General features: G+C 39.3%; 2 protein-coding genes across 2 annotated transcripts in view; one reads left to right on the top strand and one right to left on the bottom strand.

Moving 5' to 3' along the window:
* PVALB (parvalbumin) overlaps positions 1-11,443 on the bottom strand; it is a 267,268-nt gene extending 255,825 nt beyond the window's left edge. Inside the window, exon 1 of the mRNA XM_053721215.1 lies at positions 11,425-11,443. The gene's annotated coding sequence lies outside the window, so the exon portion shown is untranslated. The remainder of the gene's footprint in view (positions 1-11,424) is intronic.
* NCF4 (neutrophil cytosolic factor 4) overlaps positions 1-24,821 on the top strand; it is a 120,716-nt gene that overhangs the window by 64,294 nt on the left and 31,601 nt on the right. The window lies entirely within an intron of this gene.

A 24,821-nucleotide genomic window follows, 5' to 3' on the forward strand; every position in this document is an offset into this window, starting at 1 on the left:
TTAAAGCAATGGCGTTCCACTGAGAGTCAATAGAATATTGCTTGAATTCTGTTATGTAACATTCAACAGGTTTGTTACCTTGTTTTAAGTTCCTCATCTTTTTCTCAGAAGTATACTGTAGGTTAGAATCATAGTATAATTCATCCATGATATCCAGAAAAGATGAAAAAGATGAAAGAACAGCATTATTTGTCTCAAAGAGAGTGTCTGCCCATATGCGAGGTTCACCTCTTAAATAGCTTATCATTGTAAGGACTTTAACCCTATCATTTGGGTATGTTTTAGGTTTAAGGGTGAAATTAAGCAGACAAGCATTTTTGAATTGACGGTATAAATTCCTATCTCCGTTGAAAAAATCTGGAGGTGCAATAAATGGTTCTGACAGATTGTCAGGAAGGCTCTGTTTAATAGAGACAGTGTCTTTTATTACTTTTCTTAAAGTTTCATTTTCTAATTGTAACTCTCTAAAGGCTTGACTAAGTTGGTCAACTCTTTGTGTTAAATTATAAACAATTTGAGGAAGCTCTGCTGGATCCATATTTTATGGCTTAGTTGTTATATCAGGTTCCTTGGTTATTTGAATCACAACTGCAGAGTCTAAATAAATTATATTTGTTTCACAACTGAAGTACAGGCTATTATATCAGCATAGACTGTTTTATTCAGAGTGATTTTTATAAGTAATGGCAGTAAGTCTTTATATGGTTATATTATATCGTTATACCATATAAATATTTAGAGGCTGAAAATAAGTATTATTATTAATAACAACTTTTGACAATAATTGTGCTCAAACCCAAATGTGAGAGATAGTGTTCATTGTAATAATCACTGAGGCATGAGAGATGTGAGACACACAGACTGCAGCTGCTGACAGGGGCGTGACCTGCTGCGAGACACAGCACACAGAGTAAGGCTTGCAGCGTGGAAAACTGAACACAGACTAGTGATTGTAAATGGAGCTGTGAGACACGCTGAGTTGTAAGGAGCTGTATGGCACGCTGAGATGTATGAGGCTGTGTGACGTCACATAAAGTCCGTTACTGTCCGGTATGAAAATGTATTCAAAGGAAGTTCATAGAATTAAATAAAACATTCGTTGCAATCAAAGTAATTTCTGAGAGACAAAGTCAGTTTACAAAAGTTCAAAAAGGAAACATGAAATTTGTAATTAGCCGTTATCTAAGGCATCCAAGGTAAATTAGATTTGATACTAATACCGTAGTAGTAGTTGGTAGAATCCTCCTGTTGGAAATTAGATAGCAATTCCTGTAGAGATGAGAAGTTGAATAACTTAATACTTCTTGGAATAGCAATCTTCAGGATGAATGAGACTAGTTGTTATTAGTCCCTTTGTGACCAAACTGCAGCTGGTATTTGTAAATCCAAATGTTAAAGTAGTAGAAGTAAAACTTCTTTTAATAAGTATATAGCTTATAAGAAAGGGAGCACTGGTTTCATCAAACAATACTCAACAACTAAGCACTTGTTTGGGGCGGGGTGATGCCTTAAGTACAGGTGAAGAAGGTAAGTTGAGGCAAAAAGTAAAAGCAGGACTGGAATCCTTACACCTGTCAACCAGTCCACTGCCACTTTAACCCGTGCCGCCAGGCTATAAAGATGTATCTTGGGCAGTGCTAAACTGGCAGCTTCTACGTTGTTCATCAAACGAGATACAGAGATCCGAGCTTTGGTGCCTCGCCATAAAAATTTAGAACATGCCTTATTATAATTCACTATATCCTTTTTATAAATATGTAATGGGATATTCTGAATAAGATAGAATATTTTTGGGAACAGAATAGTTTTTAAAAGCGTGACCCTAGCGGATAAAGAGATAGGGAGTTTTATCCAATCTTCCATTTTTTTCTTACAGTCTGAAAAACATTTATTATAATTCAAATTATACCATTCTTCTGGATTCGGACTTAAAATGATCCCCAAATAAGTTATCTGTGCTGTTTCACTAAAAGGATGATTTATAGTGTGGTCTTTTTTGTTTATCCATAAGAGTTCGGATTTGGACACATTAATTTTAAAACCCGAAATCCTACCAAACTTGTTGACCGTATCCAGAAATATCGGAAGATTCTTATTAATATTACTTAAACATATAAGTATATCATCTGCATACATCAACAAAACCAATTTTTGTGCCCCTATCCGTATCCCATCTTATTGTTGACGAAGCAGAATTGCTAATGGTTCCAGTGAGATGTTAAACAGCAATGGAGATAAGGGGCATCCTTGACGGGTGCCCCTATGTAATACTACTGGCTGTGAAAGTTCTCCGTTAATAAGCAGTGCTGAATTCGGGGCCGCGTATATAATACGGATTACTTCCTTCACATGTCCCTTCAGTCCAAACTGTTCTAAAGAAAAAAATAAATGATTCCATGAGATGCGATCAAACGCCTTCTCCGCGTCTACAGTTAAAAGGGCTAAGTCTGTAATCGCTCTATGCCTAGTTGTTCTAAGCTTGTTCCAAAAAAAATCAATTAATGTCATAATCTTACGTGTATTTTTGGCAGGATTCCTCCCAGCCATAAACCCAGCTTGATTCTCATGAATTATTAAACCTAGGTGAGGCTTTAATCTTTTTGCTAAAATCGATGTTAACAGTTTATAGTCCACGTTTAGAACTGATATAGGCCTATATGAGCCAGGCATCTCAGGATCTTTATTTTTTTGGAATTAAAGATATTACCGCCGCTGCAAAATATGGGGAGCATTTATTATGTTTGACGAAGTAATGATTGAATAGATTTACCAATGTTGGGGCAATTTGTAGCTGCAGAATCTTATAAAATTCCGAGGGAAGGCAATCAGGGCCTGCTGCCTTATTAATCTTAGCTGCTGTAATTGCCATTATAGTCTCCTCTATCGTAATCGGAGCATTAATCTCTGCTAAACACTCAGTAGGGATTTTAGGGACCTTAAATTTATCCCAAAATATATCTCTTGTTGTTACATCTTGCTCTTCTGCTCTGTATAGTTCCGAAAAAAAGTCATGAAATATTCCTTTCTAATAGCGGTTATCTTATTTCTATTATTGGTCTTGATCAATCTGGCCACAAATTTAGCAGATCTGCCAGCAAAGCCACCATAGAGAGCTTTTTGTCTTTGTATTTCTGCTCTAGTCTTCTGTTTAATAAAGACATCCCGTATAGATTTAGCAGTAATATATTTCCTCCAGTGTACACTCGAGCGATCCCCTAAATATGATCTATATGTGTTCTTTACTCGACAAGACAACTGAATTTTCTGTTGCCTAGATTTTCTTTTCAGTTTACACAAATATGCCTTTATCTTGCCTCTCAATACAGCTTTTGCTGCTTCCCAAAACACTTCAGGCCTATTTTCATAATCCCGGTTATAACCCACATATTCTCGCCATTGGTTAATCAACCAATTATTAAATTGCACATTATTCATCAAATATTTTGGGGAAAAAATGGATTGATTCACAGACCTAGCTAACCGCGCTGGATTAAGTACTGTATTAGCGTAATCACGGCATGATATGAAATCACTATGTCCCCTATCTCAGCTTCCCATTCTAGGCCAATCAGGGACTCTGCAATCAAGAAAAAATCTATCCTGGAGAATGCCTGCTGCCCTTTTGACATGCACGTATAGGCTCGCAGATCCCGATTCTGTAACTGCCAAATATCTATCAAGCCCAATTGTAAACATAGATTTTGTAAAATGCGGGTCTTCCTATCATGCGTGGAACTACTTACTTTCTTAACTCTATCCAGGGTAGGATCTGCTATTAGATTGAATTCACCAGCGATAATAAGATTCTGGCCTGTAAATTTATGCAAATATAAAACCAATTTATCCCAAAACTCTTTATCTATGTTATTTGGTCCGTATATATTACATAACACATAACGAACCTTATTATATATTATTTCTAAAATTACAAACCGTCCTTCCAGATCTATGATAGAAGACTCAATCTTATAGTCTAATCTTTTGCTGAATAATATTGCCATTCCCCTCTTACGAGCATTAAAGGGGGCCGCAATAACTTCCCCAACCCAATTAGTCTGAAGTTTCGGAATTTCAGTAACCTTTAAATGTAACTCCTGTAGGAAAGCGATATCTGTTTTGGTTTTAGCCAAATGTTTAATTATTGCTTTCCTTTTAATTGGGGAGGTTATACCTCCTACATTCCAGGAGGTCAACTTAAAGGGGGATGACCTGGCATATCAATATTAAAAAGAAAAACAGAATAATCTTTATTTCTGGATATAACATAATGAATAAAAGTGAAACGGAGGGGGGCAACGGAGAGAGAGAGATGAAAATAAAAATAAAAAATAAATAAATAAAAAGGTGTCGGCTTCCGGCTGGGTCGGAGCTAGCAGGTAGTGTTCAGGTAGCTTGCAGGTAGCTACCAACAGCTCTGTTTTCCTGTGCAAAGGATTGTTACTATTCACCAGCCGCCCGTAGTAAGCCTTGGCCTAGGAGAAGGTACTAGGACCGGCTGCTGATCCTCGGAGAGGAAGTCTGAAGAAGGCAAAATTGCTCTTTCACTAAGAGCACCCTTATAAACTGTTTTGTTCCTGGGGGAAAAACACGCTGTGCTCTGGTATAGCCTGTGTTAAGGTGAAGATGGATGTCTGGTAAAACCGACACCTATTGAAATTACCTTAGACAGAAGCAAACCTGTATCTTCATCGGTCGCTAATGGTAATTGCTGTGGATGTAGCAGCATCGGAGCTCAGCTCAAGTTATCCTGTTGAGCACATAATTATCGCAGGCTGGAATCCTTGGTGAGAGATAAAGTCAAAGGGGGGATGGGCAACTCCCTCGGCCCTCCGAATTTTCCCTGAAAAAATTCCTTACCTGGACGATTAAATGCTGTGCTGCTTACTGAACGTGGTAAAAGTCGAGTAAGGCCTGTCTACATCTGACTCCGTTAGCGGAGCTGCCGAGTGGCTGGGGGTTTGGATTCGGCAAGTGGATAAGAGGCTTCGAACAGTCAAACAAACCGGCTGTTGTGTAAGGCGCTGCCTAAGAGGGCTGAGACCTTTGATAACAGCTTGACATGGGTCTGGGTTTGTAAGCACCTAGCAAAACCACAAGGTAGTCGGCAACACCTCCCGATCTAGCCAAGCCGTTGCACCTGTGAAAACACCCGCTCCTGGAGGCGGAACAATCTCAGGTCGGTGGAATACAAGGTGTCTGCTTTTCATAAAGTATTATATGTACACCGGCAGCTGGTGTCCGGAATAACCGCTAATATGTGGTGGGGCCGTGAGAAGAGCGAGTGAAGGAACCGCTACTACAGAATATCAAGCTGCTAATGGCTCCGGATATGTTACTACTAGAAGTTTCCCAGAGTCAAGTAACTCCACAGTAGCCGTGAAACCTGGGTAAGATCGAGTGGCTCTACGGGGCAAGTCACTAACAAAAGTCCAACCTGTGCAGCTGGGAGCAGAGAAAGGTATATCAGGTACTGGTCTTAATCTTTTTGTTGTTGGACATTTTGGGAGTATAAGCCCACCGCACAGTTGATATATGCGCTCAGGAGTCTGGAGCTCGCAAGAAGGGATCTTGGCCGTGTGCCTTGGCATAAGTGGAGCGGGGCTGTGAGTGACTCAGATAAAGGCGATAAGAAAAGCTGGAAACTTGTCTGTGATTTAGCTGTTACGTTCTTTTCATACTTGCCTGGTTATATACATTACAGCCCCGGGTAATTTGGTATGAGAAATCTTAAGAACGGCTTAACCTGAATTTTGGGACTGATTCTGAGCATTTGTTATTGTTCAGGCGGACATTATTTGCAACATTGTACATGCTTAAAAATATAAAGTGGTACCTTAATTGTTTTGGGCAAGTGTAAGCACTCTAAGTTTACTGTTTGTTAATTTAGTCTTTGTGTAAAACAGGTCCCAGCTAGAGTGGATGAGTTAAGGTAAAATTTGGGAACTAAATGTTGGGTTTTCTAGTGCCCTTGTGAGTGTAGGGCAACTTAGAACTCCAATCTTAAGAATTAATATATTTAAGAGTTTTTGCTGAGGTCCATAACAAGTCAAAAGACTAAGTAACTTATGAAAGTATAAGGGCGAACACGCCCGCCAAAATCCAGCTTGGGTTGTGTGGACCACATCGATATTAGCCGGCTCTATAGATAGAGCCAGAAACATCTATATATTAAGAAATCCCGCTAACTCTCATCTTATTTTATGATTGATTTGAAACTTGTTCAATTAAGTTAGAGGGGGGGTTGTTGAGAATGATGGGTGAGCCGCAAGTGTAGAATAGGTGGGCTCTATTCAATATAGTATCGTAATAGCACAATAATAAACAGTGACATTAAATCTCTGCTAATAAAACAGTGAGGTTTAAAGATAGAGTTTAGACTTAAGGAAAAACCTTAATTAGGGAACTCTTGTTATAAGAAGGCTAAAGAAACTCTGAAGGCCTGCGTATTAGATAGAAGCTTAAAGTAAGAGTTAGTGAAGCTTTTGGCAAGAACCTCAGTGTTCACTTGGTGTGATTTTTTTTTTTTGTGTTTTGTTGTTTTGTTTTTTTCACTAAGCGCAGAAGGTCTAATAGCTGACCCCTCCTTTTTTTTTTTTTCTTTTCACGTACACGTAAGTTATTTAACAGTTATCTTAATATTTTCTTGATTCACTTGTTGAGTCTACTTCACATATTCACTTATTTAGTATTAAGTGGCCTTGTGGCCACCAAGACATAGAAAAGTTTTTACGCTATAAATACACATATTATCACGGTGAATGGACAGATTTATCTCGTACCCAAAAGGTTCTTCACCTAAAATGCTGCCTAAACAAAAAGACAAGAGAAGCACCACTAAAAACGCAGATAATCCGCTTGATACCTCACAAGAACGCGGAGCTACTATTTTTTGTGTTAATGACACCACATTTAGATTTAATTAAATCTGAAATTAAAACAGAGATCTTTAGTTTAAAAGATGAAATTAGACAGTTCACAGTTAGACTGACGGAGGTGGAGACTAGGGTGTCTGAGGTGGAGGACAGAGTAAATAGTCAGGGTTCAGACATAACTGTTCAGGGAAAAATCATTTCTCAGTTGCAAGCGCGTTTAGAAGACCTTGAAGATAGGTCGAGGCGCAATAATTTACGGATCATTGGCCTCCCTGAAACAGTGGAATATCAAGATTTGTTACATTTTGTCTCTGTCACCCTACCTCAGGCCCTTATGATTCCCCCCCCCCGCCCTCACCTTTTTTGATTGAGAGAGCCCACAGACTAGGCCCGCCCAAAGAGAGTAACACTTTGTCTAAACCTAGATCTATTATTTTTAAATTTGTGAACTATCAGGATAAGGTTTTATTTTTTAAGTACTATAGGAAAATGAGATCTGTGTATATCGATTATCGATAACAACAAAATTATGATTTTTCAAGACTTTTCTGCGGAGACCATGGCTAAAAGAAAAGTAATGTCTCCTTTTTTTTAAAAGTTCCTGGAAGCTGAGTGCAGCGTTAGACTTGTGTACCCGGCTAAACTTTTAATTGCTAAGGCAGGTATCTCCTATACAGCAAATAATAGCAATGAAGCAACTGCTTTATGTAAGGAATTGGGGATTCTGTGAGTATAAGAGACAGAGAGAAAAAGGTAATGCGGGGCAAAATAATTGTTTGGTTTAAGTATGAACTATGTTGGATATGTTCTGGATTTTTGGTTATGATGCTATATTTGCAGAGTGTTAGAGATGCACGACACTGTTTAAAGGGAAGATGTTTTAATAAGTTGCAAGTTGATGGACTTCTCTATGACTTTGGCTGGGAAGGGGAGTAGAGAGATGGGGTGCTAGTTATTCGGGTCCGTGAGGTCTGTCAACGGTTTCTTCAGCAGGGGTTTCAGTTCTGCGTGCTTCCAGATATCCGGGAAGGTGCCGGTTTTGATGGAGCAGTTCATAGTGCGGCGGAGTTCAGGGGCGATGGTGTTGCTTGCTTTGTTCAATATGTGATGGGAGCATGGGTTTCGAGGGTGCGCTGGAGTGGATGGATTTCATGATTCTGAGGGTGTCATCTGTGGTGACGGGGCTCCAGATAGTCCGTGTGTGGTGAGGGGGGGCGAATTTGGGAGGGGTGTCGGGGTGTAGGGGAGTGGGTGGTGGAGGTTGAGTTATTAGCGGGAAACTGTCATAGATGTCGAGGATCTTGCGGTGGAAGTGTGCAGCGAGGGTATTGCAGAGGTCCTGGGAGGGTGGAATGTGTATGGTGTCGCTGTTGAGTTTAGAGAAGTCCTTGATGACTGAGAATAACTCCTTGCTATTTTTTGCATTAGAGTTGATTCTGTCTTGGCTGGCTGCTTTTTTGGCGATTTTTATGAGGTGGTGGTGGGTGGTGATTGCTTCCTTAAAGGCAGCTTTATCCAGAAGGGTCTTGCTGGATCTCCAGGTTCTTTCCAGTCGTCTGCAGTGGTGTTTGGAGTCCTGGAGGGCCAGGGTGAACGGGCTGGCTTTGCTGGTGGTTTAGCGGCCAGATGGTTTTTTGAGGGGGGTGAGGGTGTTGGAGCAGTCTTTAATCCAGCGGTGGAGGTTGCAGGCGGAGGAGTTGGCGTCTGTGGAAGTAGGTGGGGAGGATTTGTTATGGGTGCGGTGTAGTTGGTTTTGGGTGATGTTGTTCCAGTTTCTGCGGGGCGGGTGGTACTGTTGGAGGTGGGTGGTGGGTTTGTTGAAGGAGAAGTGTATGCAGTGGTGGTCAGTCCAGAGGAGTTTGGTGATGTGATTGACTGAGATGTGGTTGCCTGAGGAGAAGATCGGGTTGAGGGTGTGGCCGGCTGTGTAGGTTGCGTAGTTTACGAGTTGCTTCAGTCCGATAGTTCCAAGGTTTTCCAGGAGGGTGGAGGTGTTGTGATCGTTGAGGTTGTCAAGATGGAAGTTGAGGTCACCGAGGAGGATGTAGTCTAATATAGGCTCTGCAACATCTCCTTCTAGCTGCAATATCAGCTAATACACTTAAACAAAACACCTAGCAGTTCAGACAAAAGTTAACCCTTAAGTTGCTGCGTGGTTAGTCCAGGGCCGTTTATAGAGAATCTGGCTCCCAGGACAAAATTCCAAAATGCGCCCCCCTCACAGATTCTAAAGTCCCCCTCCAGTGCACTACTGGGACCTAGCTGAACACATCTGGTGAGCAAATGACAAGAGACAAATGTGTGCTGCGGACAACCACCAGTTAGCTCCTAGTAGTGCATTGCTGCTGCTAAGGATATGCACATATGCTTTTCAACAATGGATACCAAGAGAACAAGAATAATAGAATTGTCTTACATTTTTTTTGGTGTATCCTGAATTATGAAAGTTTAATTTTGACTTTCCTATCCCTTTAAATATGTCCTTTTTCTACTACAATGTTTTTTTTTCCAAATATATTGATATTATCTAAAAATATCTTTATATCTTTTACTAATTGCCATTATATTTATACTTTTCTTATAGCTATGCATATTTATTTGTTTAATGCATATCAATCCCTTTAAATTCTTATCCAAAATGTATCTACAAAACTTCCAATAGACTTTAAATTTGAACTTTACAAAAAAGTCATCAGGTAAGATTTTCTAAAGGATTGCAACATGTCACTGGGTGTATTTGTAACATATTTAGGGGTCTCACTACTAAAGTCTATGAGATTTTTGCACATAAATAATTTGATAAAGAACTGTAATAGCTGTTTATTTTTCAAATATAAATATACACACAGGCAGTAATAGACAGAGACATGCACTCACAGACAGTAATAGACAGAGACATGGAGGCCTATTTATTAAAGGTCTTGCGGACCTGATCCGACAGTGCAGATCAGGTCCGCAAGACCTCGTTGAATGCGGAGAGCAATACGCTCTCTGTATTCAGCATTGCACCAGCAGCTCACAAGAGCTGCTGGTGCAATGCCACCCCCTGCAGACTCGCAGCCAATGGACCGCAGCAGGGAGGTGTCAATAAACCCGATCGTTCTCGATCGGGTTGAATTGTCGCGATTCCTGTCCGCCTGCTTAGAGCAAGCGGACAGGGTTATGGAGCAGCGGTCTTTAGACCGCTGCTTCATAACACGGGCCCACAAGCTCCATCCGGAGTTTGATAAATGGGCCACATTCACTCACATGCAGTAATAGACAGAAATATGCACACACAGACAGTAATAGACAGACACGTGCACACACAGACAGTAATAGACAGAGATATGCACACACAGACAGTAATAGACAGAGATATGCACTCAAAGACATTAATAGACTGAGACATGCACTCACAGACAGTAATAAACAGAGATATGCACTCACAGACAGTAATAGACAGAGACATGCACACACAGGCAGTAATAGACAGAGACATGCACACACAGGCAGAGATATGCACACAAAGACAGTAATAGACAGCGACATGCGCTCACAGGCAGTAATAGACAGAGATATGCACACACAGACAGTAATAGACAGAGACGTGCACTCACAGGCAGTAATAGACAGAGACATTCACACACAGGTAGCAATAGACAAACATGCACACACAGGCAGTAATAGACAGAGACATGCACACACAGGCAGTAACAGACAAAGCCATGCACACACAGGCAGTAATAGACAGAGACATTCACACACAGGCAGTAATAGACAGACATGCACACACAGGAAGTAATAGACAGAGACATGCACACACAGGCAGGGATAGATAGGCATACACACGCAGGCAGTAATAGGCAGATAAACAAACAGAGGATGGAGGTGGCGCCTACGGCCGTCCGACAGTATATGGCAATAAATAATTCAGTATTGAAAAATATATATATACAATATTAATAAAAAAATACTAAAAAATTAATCCTTTATGCAAATAAAAGCAAATGCAAATTGCTATAGTAGTGAAATATATTCAGGTTTATTAAAACATCAAATTTCTAAATTTATATAAAACAATCTCTTAATGCAGGCTTGATGATAAAAGATCTCTCATTAGGGTCGTTCCTAACTAAATAACACCAGTGTTAAAATAAAAATTAAAGCTAACTCTAAAATAATAACTAAAAATACTTCCAGATTAATATATACTAAATCACAATAAATATTAACGTTAGTATAGTTGTAATCGGCAAAACCATATGACAGTAGAACTATCCTCTCTGGATCACTTTAATATGTCATGTAGCTGAATAGACTGACAAACAATATCCAATTGTGTTTCCACAAATAGCTGGTGATTGCTATACAATATAACGATCACTAAAATTATTAGAAAAAGTCTTTATAAGTAAGCCGGTTCTTGAAATTCATACACAGACCACAATGGTGGTAGTCCTTACCCTTAGAAACTTCACTTATTGTAAACGTGAGTCTTCTAGGACATGAGATTTAAACAAGGTCTCAACATATCTGATAATAAATATCCTCAAGCGGTTCTTGCACTTACCCAGCGTATCAGCTGTGGGGGCGGAATCTCTATTTCTGCCGCTTGTTTAAGAAAGATCCAATTTGGTTGAAATAAAAGATTTGTAAAATTGTCTCTTTTTTTCAGTGTGCACACTTACGATAATCTCCTATGATCCTCAGAAGTACTCCTACCGTCTTCCCTGCTTGTGAAGGACGACTGTAATGCAGTGTAAAATAAAATTATATGCGCTATAGAAAAACAACCCAGCTTAACTATGTATTTCCCCTTCAGGAAAAAACAAAACAACCCAGCTTAACTATGTATTTCCCCTCCAGGAAAAAACAAAAAGTGAGAACAAAAAGAAAAAGAAATTGAGGTCAACAACTTTAAATACAAAATAGAAGACACAATAAGATGTCAGGATAAAGGAGTGGTTTATATCATTGAGTGTTCGTGTGAAAAATATTATATCGGAGAAACAACTAGGACCCTCCGTGAAAGAATTAGGGAACACCTCTCCTGTATAGATAGAGGGAATTTGGATACACATTTATATTCACACTTTAGAGACATCCACCAAAATAATCTGAAACACTTTAAGTTCTGGGGCTTAGCCAAAGTCAAACTTAACTGGAGAGGGGGTAGTTTGGAAAACCAACTACTGAAACTAGAAGCCAAAATGATATACAATATGGATACACTTTTCCCCACAGGGCTAAATTCAGAATTAGTTATTACCCCTTTCCTATAAGTAAGATACCTTTATATATATATATATATATATATATATATATATATATATATATATATATATATATATATATATATACTCTCTTTTTTCCTCTCCCATGCTAAAATATCAGTTCAGATATATATCCTCTTTTATAGTTCAAATTTTTATTTTACTTTATTTCACTCTCTGTTACTAATCTACAATATAAATGCCAACTTTGGGTACAACACTTTACAAATTTTAAGAGATATATTGTCTCTTATAATGGAGGTATTGATTTTACTTGGAGACTCATAACAGTTCCACCTTTAGTCTGAACCATCTTCACTAATATATTCCACCTTTAATTGATTAATTGGTTCACCATTCTAGATGTCAAATGTTAATTAAACTTTTGTTCAATAATCCATCAGAAGAGGGAATTGAGATCCAGTTCACTATTTAATCCTTTGGGATGTAATGTTCCAAAGTTAAAATTAAATTCTGCCTCTTGTTTGAGTAATTTCTTCCCAATGTTCCCTCTCCTTCCATCCTGAGATACTTTTTTAATCCCCCAAAATGTTATTGTTTCCACTTTCCCCTTATGGATCTCCTTGAAGTGTTTATACAGAATCGTGTCTTCCCTCTGGTGTTCTATAGCTAGTATGTGCTCCCGTATGCGGTCCTTCAATTTCCGCCCTGTTTGGCCAACATATCTTAAGTTACACTCACATTGTAATATATATATGATATTTATGTCAGTACACCTAATAATATCTGTTATTTTAGTAATTCTCCCATCTTTCTCCGACTTAATTTATTTTAATTTGTTGCTATGTTTGCAAGACTTGCAATAGTGGCACGGATAGAACTCTTCAATTTTCTCTCCTTTAAGGTCTCTAAAAACCTTATTACACATCTTTCCTCAACCTTTAAATTCACTAGGGGCCAGTATTGTTTTTAGATTTTTCGCCCTTCTATAAATGAATATTGGGGTTTTTCCTAAAGTTGGCCCTATTAATGGGTCTTTCAATAGAAGGTGCCAATGTTTATTGACAATTTTTTGGAACTGTTTGTGTTGGGCCGAATATGTTGTAATTATTGGTACATCTAATATCCTATTCGACTCGTCATTGCTTGGGAGCTTAACCTTTTTTTGAAGCAATTCATTTCTATCTAAATGTTTAATTTCATTGGCTATCTCCGCAATTTTCTCAGTATTATATCCCTTTTGTCCAAATCATTGTATTAAAATATTCGACTGCTTTTCATAGTCAACCAGGTCTGTACAATTCCTTCTTACACGTAACAGTTGACCCTTTGGGATATTACTCTTCCATCTTGTATGATGGCAGCTCTTAGAATCTATATAATTGTTGGAGTCAACCTTTTTAAAATAGGTCTTAGTTTTTATTTCACTGTTCTTACCTCTATATCGAGGAAGCTAATTCTCTGGTGACTACTTTCATAAGTAAATTCAAGTCCAAAGCGGTTAGAGTTAAGATCCTCCATAAACAAGTTTAGCAATTCTGTATCACCTTTCCATATGAAGAACAGGTCATCGATATAACGTCTATAGAGCACAAGGTTTGCACCCCAGGGGGATCGGTCTATGACCTCACTCTCAAATACCCCCATAAATAGATTAGCATAACTAGAGGCGAACCTTGTGCCCATAGCCGTACCTTTGACCTGTAAATAAAACCTATTTTCGAATTTGAAATAATTCTTACTCAATATAAATTTGATACAATTTATTAAAAAAACGCTCTGAGTGCCGGTCATTTCTGAGTCTTTGCTGAAAAAATATTTTATAGCTTCAACTCCCAATGTGTGTTCTATATTGGTGTATAAAGAGCTGAAATCACAAGTGACCAGCACAAAATTGTCTTCCCATTTTATATCCCTCAAAATTCTTAAGAAATGCGCAGAATCTGAAATATAAGATGGTAGTTCTTTTACATAATTTTGCAAAAAATAATCGATATATTGGGACAAATTAGAAGTAATCGAATCAATGCCTGATATTATAGGGCGTCCCGGTGGTTCTTTTATATTCTTGTGAATCTTCGGAAAGAAGTGAAAGATTGGTGTTCTAAAGTTTTTTATTAATAAGAAATTGTATTCTAATTCTGTTAATAATTTCATAGCCTTTGCTTCATCAAGCATGTCTTTTAGTTTCCCCTGATATTCATCACCGGGATCACTACAGAATTTTCTATATGTTGTTTTATCATTGATTAATCTATAAGCCTCGGTCGTGTAATATCCACTGTTCATAATTACTACGCCCCCCCCCCCCCTTTATCTGCCTGCTTTATCACAATATCAGTTCTTGCTTGTAATTCCTTTAATATTGTTTTTTCTTTCAGACTCAAATTCCAATTTGGGTTCTTGATTTGGTTTGTATTAATAGTTTCCAAATCCTGTTTAACCAGTTTTCAAAAGATTCTATATAATTACCCTTCTCCTGTGTGGGAAAGAAGTGGGACTTAGGTCTGAAATCAGTATGACTATATTCTTTGCTGTTCATCTCAACAGATTTATCATTTACAATTGGATTTTTTATAATATACTTTTTTAGGGTCAATTTTCTTACAAATTGGTTGATATTGATGTAATGTTCGAATTTATTTAATTTAGATGTGGGAGCGAACGATAACCCTTTGTTCAATATTTTCTCTTGTGTTGTGGTCAATTTTGTATCACTAAGATTAAAAATGCCATTATTGACTATTTCAACACTGCCTTGCTTATTATACTTAATTTTGGGATCATTTAATAATCCTCTAGCTCCTCTCCCTCTTCTCCCTCTCTTCTCCTTTTTCCTTTCGGTGGGTCGTGGTTTCTCTCTCGGCCCACCTCTAAAAAATTAGCTGATGTACCTGCTCTGGGGGGTGAGTGTTCTACTTGATTGTCTAGTATGTTAAATCTATTATGCTTTGGAATTCGCCAATTTTGCTGTGCTGATTCTGTTATCTTTTTATTTGTTCCTATCTTAGATTCATGGAAATCTTTATTCATATTGTACCAACCTCGATGGTATTGCCTATTATCTTCATATTGTCTATAGTATCTGTTTGTGTCTCTCTGATATTCACTTTTTTGGTGATTAGAATACTGTTCACTGTAATCTCTATGATTTGGATAATAGTTTTCTTTATTCATAAATTCTTGTTGGTACGAATAATGTTTGTGTCTATGATCTCTATATTTATTTCTACCCCTGTTTGAATAATCTTGTTCATTATAATTGACCCATGGTTGATTATTAAATCTTCTTCTCCCAGTTGTCTGGTCAATAAGTTGTTTATGATCTCTTTCCTCACGAATCGTAGTGTTCATATTATTTTTATGTTCATATCTATCTGCCTGGTGTCTCTGGTCTTGTTCTTGTAAATCTTTTATGAGTGATACCTCTTGTCTGCTCTGTGGTCTATTTTTTTTCTTTTTACTAAATAATATGCTGCTTTTCTTTGAGCCTTCTCCCTGATCTTCAGCATTATTTTCATCAATTTTATAATCATCTCTGTCCCTCTGGAACTTTTTCCATTTGTTGCTCAATAGGTCAGTGTTTAATTCTCCTAATTTTTTTTAATAATTTCACTTTCTTTTCCCTGAGATTTACTATCTTTTCTCTTCATGTCTAATAGTGTTTTGTATTCGGTCATTTCCTCATTAATTTCTTTTATCGCAATATTCCTTGCTTTAATAATAATTCTAATTAAATCAAGTGATGCCTTTTCCAGTACATCAAACCATTCAATTTTCAGGTCTGTCTTTAATTCGAAAGTACAGTCTTTTTTCAACCTTAAACCCCTTGGTACCATCCCTACCTCTACATATTTTTCCATGAATTTCAATTCTGTTTTTATCTTTAGTTCTTTAGGCCTAGATTTAGAGTTGGGCGGTAGCCGTGAAAACCAGCGTTAGAGGCTCCTAACGCTGGTTTTTAACGCCCTCTGGTATTTGGAGTCAGTCATTAAAGGGTCTAACGCTCACTTTCCAGCCGCGACTTTTCCATACCGCAGATCCCCTTACGTCAATTGCGTATCCTATCTTTTCAATGGGATCTTTCTAACTCCGGTATTTAGAGTCATGGCTGAAGTGAGCGTTAGAAATCTAACGACAAAACTCCAGCCGCAGAAAAAAGTCAGTAGTTAAGAGCTTTCTGGGCTAATGCCGGTTTATAAAGCTCTTAACTACTGTGCTCTAAAGTACACTAACACCCATAAACTACCTATACACCCCTAAACCAAGGTCCCCCCACATCGCCGCCACTCTATTACATTTTTTTAACCCCTAATCTGCCGACCGCCACCTACGTTATACTTATGTACCCCTAATCTGCTGCCCCTAACACCGCCGACCCCTATATTATATTTATTAACCCCTAACCTGCCCCCCACAACGTCGCCGCCAGCTACCTACAATAATTAACCCCTAATCTGCCGACCGCAAAGCGCCGCTACCTACGTTATCCTTATGTACCCCTAATCTGCTGCCCCTAACACCGCCGCCCCTATATTATATTTATTAACCCCTAATCTGCCCCCCTCAACGTTGCCTCCACCTGCCTACACTTATTAACCCCTAATCTGCCGAGCGGACCGCACCGCTACTATAATAAAGTTATTAACCCCTAATCCGCCTCACTCCCGCCTCAATAACCCTATAAGAAATAGTATTAACCCCTAATCTGCCCTCCCTAACATCGCCGACACCTAACTTCAATAATTAACCCCTAATCTGCCGACCGAATCTCGCCGCTACTGTAATAAATGGATTAACCCCTAAAGCTAAGTCTAACCCTAACCCTAACACCCCCTAAGTTAAATATAATTTAAATCTAACGAAATAAATTAACTCTTATTAAATAAATTATTCCTATTTAAAGCTAAATACTTACCTGTAAAATAAACCCTAATATAGCTACAATATAAATTATAATTACATTGTAGCTATTTTAGGATTAATATTTATTTTACAGGCAACTTTGTAATTATTTTAACCAGGTACAATAGCTATTAAATAGTTAATAACTATTTAATAGCTACCTAGTTAAAATAATTACAAAATTACCTGGAAAATAAATCCTAACCTAAGTTACAATTAAACCTAACACTACACTATCAATAAATAAATTAAATAAAATACCTACAATTACCTACAATTAAACCTAACACTACACTATCAATACATTAATTAAATACAATACCTACAAATAACTACAATTAAATAAACTAACTAAAGTACAAAAAATAAAAAAGAACTAAGTTACAAAAAATAAAAAAATATTTACAAATCGGAACAGCCAATAGAATGCGAGCTCAATCTGATTGGCTGATCGGATCAGCCAATCGGATTGAACTTGATTCTGATTGGCTGATTCCATCAGCCAATCAGAATTTTCCTACCTTAATTCCGATTGGCTGATAGAATCCTATCAGCCAATCTGAATTCGAGGGACGCCATCTTGGATGACGTCCCTTAAAGGAACCGTCATTCTTCAGTTGGACGTCGTCGGAAGAAGATTGATCCGCACTGGAGGTCTTCGCGATGGAGCCGTTCCTCATCGGATGAAGATAGAAGATGCCGCTTGGATCAAGATGGTTGCCGGTCTGGATCGCCTCTTCTTCCCGGATAGGATGAAGACTTTGGAGCCTCTTCTGGACCTCTTCAGCCGCAGGATTATGGATCGCCAACCCCCGCTTGGGTTGGATGAAGATTTTGGAGCCAGGACCGATCGGTGATACCCGGTGAGGTGAAGATAAGGTAGGAAGATCTTCAGGGGCTTAGTGTTAGGTTTATTTAAGGGGGGTTTGGGTTAGAATAGGGGTATGTGGGTGGTGGGTTGTAATGTTGGGGGGGGGTATTGTATGTGTTTTTTTACAGGCAAAAGAGCTGAATTTCTTGGGGCATGCCCCGCAAAGGGCCCTGTTCAGGGCTGGTAAGGTAAAAGAGCTTTGAACTTTTGTAATTTAGAATAGGGTAGGGCATTTTTTTATTTTGGGGGTCTTTGTTATTTTATTAGGGGGCTTAGAGTAGGTGTAATTAGTTTAAAATTGTTGTAATTTTTTTCTAATGTTTGTAAATATTTTTTTATTTTTTGTAACTTAGTTTTTTTTTATTTTTTGTACTTTAGTTAGTTTATTTAATTGTATTTATTTGTAGGAATTGTATTTAATTTATTTATTGATAGTGTAGTGTTAGGTTTAATTGTAGATAATTGTAGGTATTTTATTTAATTAATTTATTGATAGTGTAGTGTTAGGTTTAATTGTAACTTAGGTTAGGATTTATTTTACAGGTAATTTTGTAATTATTTTAACTAGGTAACTATTAAATAGTTATTAACTATTTAATAGCTATTGTACCTGGTTAAAATAATTACAAAGTTGCCTGTAAAATAAATATTAATCCTAAAATAGCTACAATGTAATTATAATTTATATTGTAGCTATATTAGGGTTTATTTTACAGGTAAGTATTTAGCTTTAAATAGGAATAAGTTATTTAATAAGAGTTAATTTATTTTGTTAGAATAAAATTATATTTAATTTAGGGGGGTGTTAGGGTTAGGGTTAGAATTAGCTTTAGGGGTTAAAAAATTTATTAGAGTAGCGGTGAGCTCCGATCGGCAGATTAAGGGTTAATACTTGAAGTTAGGTGTCGGCAATGTTAGGGAGGGCAGATTAGGGGTTAATACTATTTCTTATAGGGTTATTGAGGCGGGAGTGAGGCGGATTAGGGGTTAATACATTTATTATAGTAGCGCTCAGGTCCGGTCGGCAGATTAGGGGTTAATAAGTGTAGTTAGGTGGAGGCGACGTTGGGGGCGGCAGATTAGGGGTTAATAAATATAATATAGGGGTCGGCGGTGTTAGGGGCAGCAGATTAGGGGTACATAGGGATAATGTAAGTAGCGGCGGTTTACGGAGCGGCAGATTAGGGGTTAAAAAAAATATGCAGGTGTCAGCGATAGCGGGGGCGGCAGAATAGGGGTTAATAAGTGTAAGGTTAGGGGTGTTTAGACTCGGGGTACATGTTAGGGTGTTAGGTGCAGACGTAGGAAGTGTTTCCCCATAGGAAACAATGGGGCTGCGTTAGGAGCTGAACGCGGCTTTTTTGCAGGTGTTAGTTTTTTTTCCAGCTCAAACAGCCCCATTGTTTCCTATGGGGGAATCGTGCACGAGCACGTTTTTGAGGCTGGCCGCGTCCGTAAGCACCGCTGGTATCTAGAGTTGCAGTGGCGTTAAATTATGCTCTACGCTCCCTTTTTGGAGCCTAACGCACTGAAAACCCTGCCATTCTGTGAACTCTAAATACCAGCGGTATTTAAAAGGTGCGGCCAGAAAAAAGCATGCGTTAGCTACGCGGGTCCTTACCGACAAAACTCTAAATCTAGGCGTTAGTAAGTAAATCCTCAAGGTTATTGAGAGTGATATTTATATCTACATTAGGGTTAGCTAACGGGGTTTCTATTATCTGGCTGTTACTCGCCATAGCTGCATCAATGGCCAACAATAATGTATCTCTAGTTTTAAAAATATCCATCTTAAATAATATAAAATTGATAAACTCTAATTCAAATTATAAGCTAGATAGTACTTTCTATGTGGCGCTTAGCTCAGTTTACACTAGTGAGAAAATGAATACATACAAGTGACAGAGGTTGGCAAGTCTGACATTAGCTTAAGTCTCAGTTCACACAAACCTCTGTCACTTGTATGTATTCATTTTCTGACTAGTGTAAACTGATAAAAACAGAATTGAAATTCATGGAAAAATATGTAGAGGTAGGGATGGTACCAAGGGGTTTAAGGTTGAAAAAAGACTGTACTTTCAAATTAAAGACAGACCTGAAACTTGAATGGTTCGATGTACTGGAAAAGGCATTACTTGATTTAATTAGAATTATTATTAAAGCAAGGAATATTATCTGCCTGCTTTACTTGTGGGATATTATCCTCCTGCTAATAGGAATTGGCAAAGAGCACCACAGCAGAGCTGTCTATATAGCTCCTCTCTATATAGCTTCCTATACCTTCGGTCATTCGACCGAAGGTATAGGAAGAAAAAGGAGAAACTACAAGGTGCAGAGGTGACTGAAGTTTAAAATAAAAAAATATAATCTGTCTTAAAACGACAGGGCGGGCCGTGGACTCGTCGTACCATAGAAGAAATTAATTTATCAGGTAAGCATCAATTTACTTTTCTTCTATAAGGTACGACGAGTCCACGGATCCATCCTTTACTTGTGGGATACAATACCAAAGCTACAGGACACGGATGAACGGGAGGGACAAGACAGATGGTTAAACAGAAGGCACCACTGCTTGAAGAACCGTTCTCCCAAAAATAGCCTCCGAAGAAGCAAAAGTATCAAATTTGTAAAATTTGGAAAAGGTATGAAGCGAAGACCAAGTCGCGGCCTTACAAATCTGTTCAACAGAAGCATCATTTTTAAAAGCCCATGTGGAAGCCACTGCTCTAGTAGAGTGAGCTGTAATCCTTTCAGGAGGCTGCTGTCCAGCAGTCTCGTATGCCAAACGGATGATGCTTTTCAGCCAAAAAGAAAGAGAGGTAGCCGTAGCTTTTTTACCTCTACGTTTTCCAGAATAGACAACAAACAAAGAAGATGTTTGACGGAAATCTTTGGTTGCTTGCAAGTAAAACTTCAAAGAACGAACCACGTCCAAGTAGTGCAACAGACACTCCTTCTTAGAGGAAGGATTAGGACACAGAGAAGGAACAACAATTTCCTATTAGTAACAACCTTAGGAAGGAATCCAAGTTTGGTACGCAAAACCACCTTATCAGCATGGAAAACAAGATAAGGTGAGTCACATTGCAATGCAGATAGTTCAGAAACTCTTCCTAAATTCAAACTCCATGGCGGAGCAACAGGCTATAAAAAATGGTTGACACTGATGACAGGATGTTTGTGGGCAAACGTTTCTATGTTGGGAGTTAAAATAACGTTTTTTGTGGCAAACGTTTTGACTTTATTTTAACAATGGAGGGTACACATGGCTTCACTTAGATGGGTATATGAACCCACATGGCTAGGTTTTAGACCGCTCTGGTGCGGTTATTGTTAAGGCTGTGAGACATTGCGTTAGATGGGCGGGGCCTATTTTCACGCCTCAGTTGCGCAGTTGTTATTCCCATGCAAGCAGCAAGCTCCAACTCCGGTGGGCCTTTCAGGAAAGTTTGGGCCTAATCGAAGGGTTAATCTGAATTTGCAGACCCCTGAGGGCAGGTAGGCGCAACAGCAGGGCTGTGGTGAGGTGCAGGGGGTGTTTTTGTTTAACTATAACGTTTTTGATATAACGTTCTTTGTTCTTAAGGGTTAAGTATTCCTTTCCTTGTGGGGCAATCTTTGCTGATAAGTTGGGATACATTTATCATAAAATTGAGATAATTTTATAGTTTTAAAGCAGTTTTGGAAAAATTGTATGCTTTTTTTTCTCTTAAAGGCGCAGTAACGTTTTTTCAGATTGTTATTTTTTCACAAAATAAAGTGTTTTCAAGCCTGTTTGTGGTCATTACTAGCCTGTTTTAACATGTCTGACATTGAGGAAAGCCAATGTTCTATGTGTTTAGAAGCCATTGTGGAACCCCCACTTCAAATGTGCCCCTCATGTACTGAAAGGGCCTTACATTGCAAAGAACATATTTTAGCTGATAAAAGTATGTCTCAGGATGATTCTCAGTCAGAAGAGAATCAGGTTATGCCATCTACTTCTCCCCAAGTGTCACAACCTTTAACGCCCGCCCAAGCGACGCCAAGTACTTCTAGTGCGTCTAATTCTTTCACTCTGCAAGATATGGCTGCAGTTATGTCTACTACCCTTACAGAGGTATTATCTAAACTGCCTGGTTTACAGGGTAAGCGCAGTAGGTCCGGTATTAGAGTAAATGCTGAGCCCTCTGATGCTTTATTGGCCATCTCCGATGTACCCTCACAGTGTTCTGATTTGGGGGTGGGGGAATTGCTGTCTGAGGGAGAGCTTTCTGATTCAGAAAAGATGTTCCCTCAAACAGACTCAGATGTGACGGCCTTTAAATTTAAGCTTGAACACCTCCGCTTGTTACTCAGGGAGGTTTTAGCGACTCTGGATGATTGTGACCCTATTGTCATCCCGCCAGAGAAACTGTGTAAAATGTATAAATATCTAGAGGTCCCTACTTACACTAATGTTTTTCCAGTCCCTAGAAGAATTTTGGACATTGTGGCTAAGGAATGGGATAGACCAGGCATTCCGTTCTCTCCCCCTCCTACTTTTAAGAAAATGTTTCCCATATCTGACACCATTCGGGACTCGTGGCAGACGGTCCCTAAGGTGGAGGGAGCTATTTCTACCCTGGCTAAGCGTACAACTATACCTATTGAGGACAGTTGTGCTTTCAAAGATCCTATGGATAAAAAATTAGAAGGGCTTCTAAAGAAGTTGTTTATTCATCAGGGTTTTCTTCTGCAACTTATAGCGTGCATTGTTCCAGTAACTACTGCAGCAGCTTTTTGGTTTGAGGCTCTAGAGGAGTCTTTTAAGGTTGAGACACCATTAGATGATATTTTGGATAGAATTAAGGCTCTCAAGCTAGCAAATTCTTTTATTACAGATGCCGCTTTCCAAATGGCTAAATTAGCGGCTAAGAATGTAGGCTTTGCCATTTTAGCGCGTAGAGCGTTATGGCTTAAGTCATGGTCTGCTGATGTGTCATCTAAATCCAAGATTTTAGCTATTCCCTTTAAGGGTAAGACCCTATTCGGGCCTGAACTAAAGGAGATCATTTCTGACATTACTGGAGGTAAAGGTCATGCCCTTCCTCAGGACAAGACGGTTAAAATGAGGACCAAACAGAAACATTTTCGTTCCTTTTCGAAACTTTAAAGGAGGTCCCTCTACTTCCTCATCCGCCTCCAAGCAGGAGGGGAACTTTGCTCAATCCAAGTCAGTCTGGAGACCTAACCAGACCTGGAATAAAGGTAAACAGGCCAAGAAGCCCGCTGCTGCTACCAAGACAGCATGAAGGGGCAGCCCACGATCCGGGACCGGATCTAGTAGGGGGCAGACTTTCTCTCTTCACTCAGGCTTGGGCAAGAGACGTTCAGGATTCCTGGGCATTAGAAATTGTGACCCGGGGTATCGTCTAGAATTCAAAGATTCTCTCCCAAGGAGGAGATTTCATCTTTCATGTTTGTCTGTAAACCAGACAAAAAGAGAGGCGTTCTTACGCTGTGTAGAAGACCTATATACCATGGGTGTCATCTGCCCAGTTCCAAAAGTAGAACAAGGGCAGGGGTTTTACTCCAATCTGTTCGTAGTTCCCAAAAAAGAGGGAACCTTCTGACCGATTTTAGATCTCAAAACTCTAAACAAATTTCTCAGGGTCCCATCTTTCAAGATGGAGACCATACGAACAATTTTACCAATGATCCAGGAGGGTCAATATATGACCACCGTGGATTTGAAGGATGCGTATCTTCACATTCCTATCCACAAAGATCATCACCAGTTTCTCAGGTTTGCCTTCCTGGACAAACACTACCAGTTTGTGGCCCTTCCTTTCGGGTTGGCCACAGCTCCCAGAATTTTCACAAAGGTGCTAGGGTCCCTTCTGGCGGTTCTAAGGCCGCGGGGCATAGCAGTGGCGCCCTATCTGGACGATATTTTGAGTCAGGCGTCAACTTACCATCTAGCCAAATCTCACACGGACATCGTGTTGGCTTTTCTAAGAACTCACGGGTGGAAGGTGAACATAAAAAAGAGTTCACTTGTTCCTCTGACAAGAGTTCCATTCCTAGGAACTCTGATAGACTCGATAGACATGAAGATTTTTCTGACGGAGATCAGAAAATCAAAGATCTTAACAACTTGCCGAGCACTTCATTCCATTCCTCGGCCATCAGTGGCTCAGTGTATGGAGGTAATTGGACTAAGGGTAGCGGCAATGGACATAGTTCCGTTTGCTCGCTTACATCTCAGACCACTGCAGCTGTGCATGCTCAGACAGTGGAATGGGGATTATGCGGATTTATCTCTGCGGATAAATCTGGATCTAGAGACCAGAGACTCTCTTCATTGGTGGTTGTCACAGGATCATCTGTCCCAGGAAATGTGCTTCCGCAGGCCAGCATGGGTCATAGTGACAACGGATGCCAGCCTCTTGGGCTGGGGTGCAGTCTGGAATTCCCTGAAGGCTCAGGGTGTGTGTACTCAGGAGGAGTCCCTACTACCAATAAATATTCTGGAACTGAGAGCGATATTCAACGCACTTCAAGTGTGGCCTCAGCTGACTTCGGCCAAATTCATAAGATTCCAGTCTGACAATATCACGACTGTAGCATATATCAATCATCAAGGGGGAACAAAGAGTTCTCTAGCGATGATAGAGGTTTCCAAAATAATTCGATGGGCAGAGACTCACTCTTGCCATCTATCAGCAATATATATCTCAGGAGTGGAGAACTGGTAAGCAGATTTTCTAAGTCAGACTTTTCATCCGGGGGAGTGGGAGCTCCATCCGGAGGTGTTTGCAAAATTGATTCATCAATGGGGCACACCGGAATTGGATCTGATGACATCTCGTCAGAGTGCCAAACTTCCTTGTTACGGGTCCAGATCAAGGGATCCTCAAGCAGTACTGATAGATGCTCTAGCAGTACCGTGGTCGTTCAACTTGGCTTATGTGTTTCCTCCTTTTCCTCTCCTAC

This window comes from Bombina bombina, chromosome 7 (assembly GCF_027579735.1).
Source record: "Bombina bombina isolate aBomBom1 chromosome 7, aBomBom1.pri, whole genome shotgun sequence".
Lineage (NCBI taxonomy): Eukaryota > Metazoa > Chordata > Amphibia > Anura > Bombinatoridae > Bombina > Bombina bombina.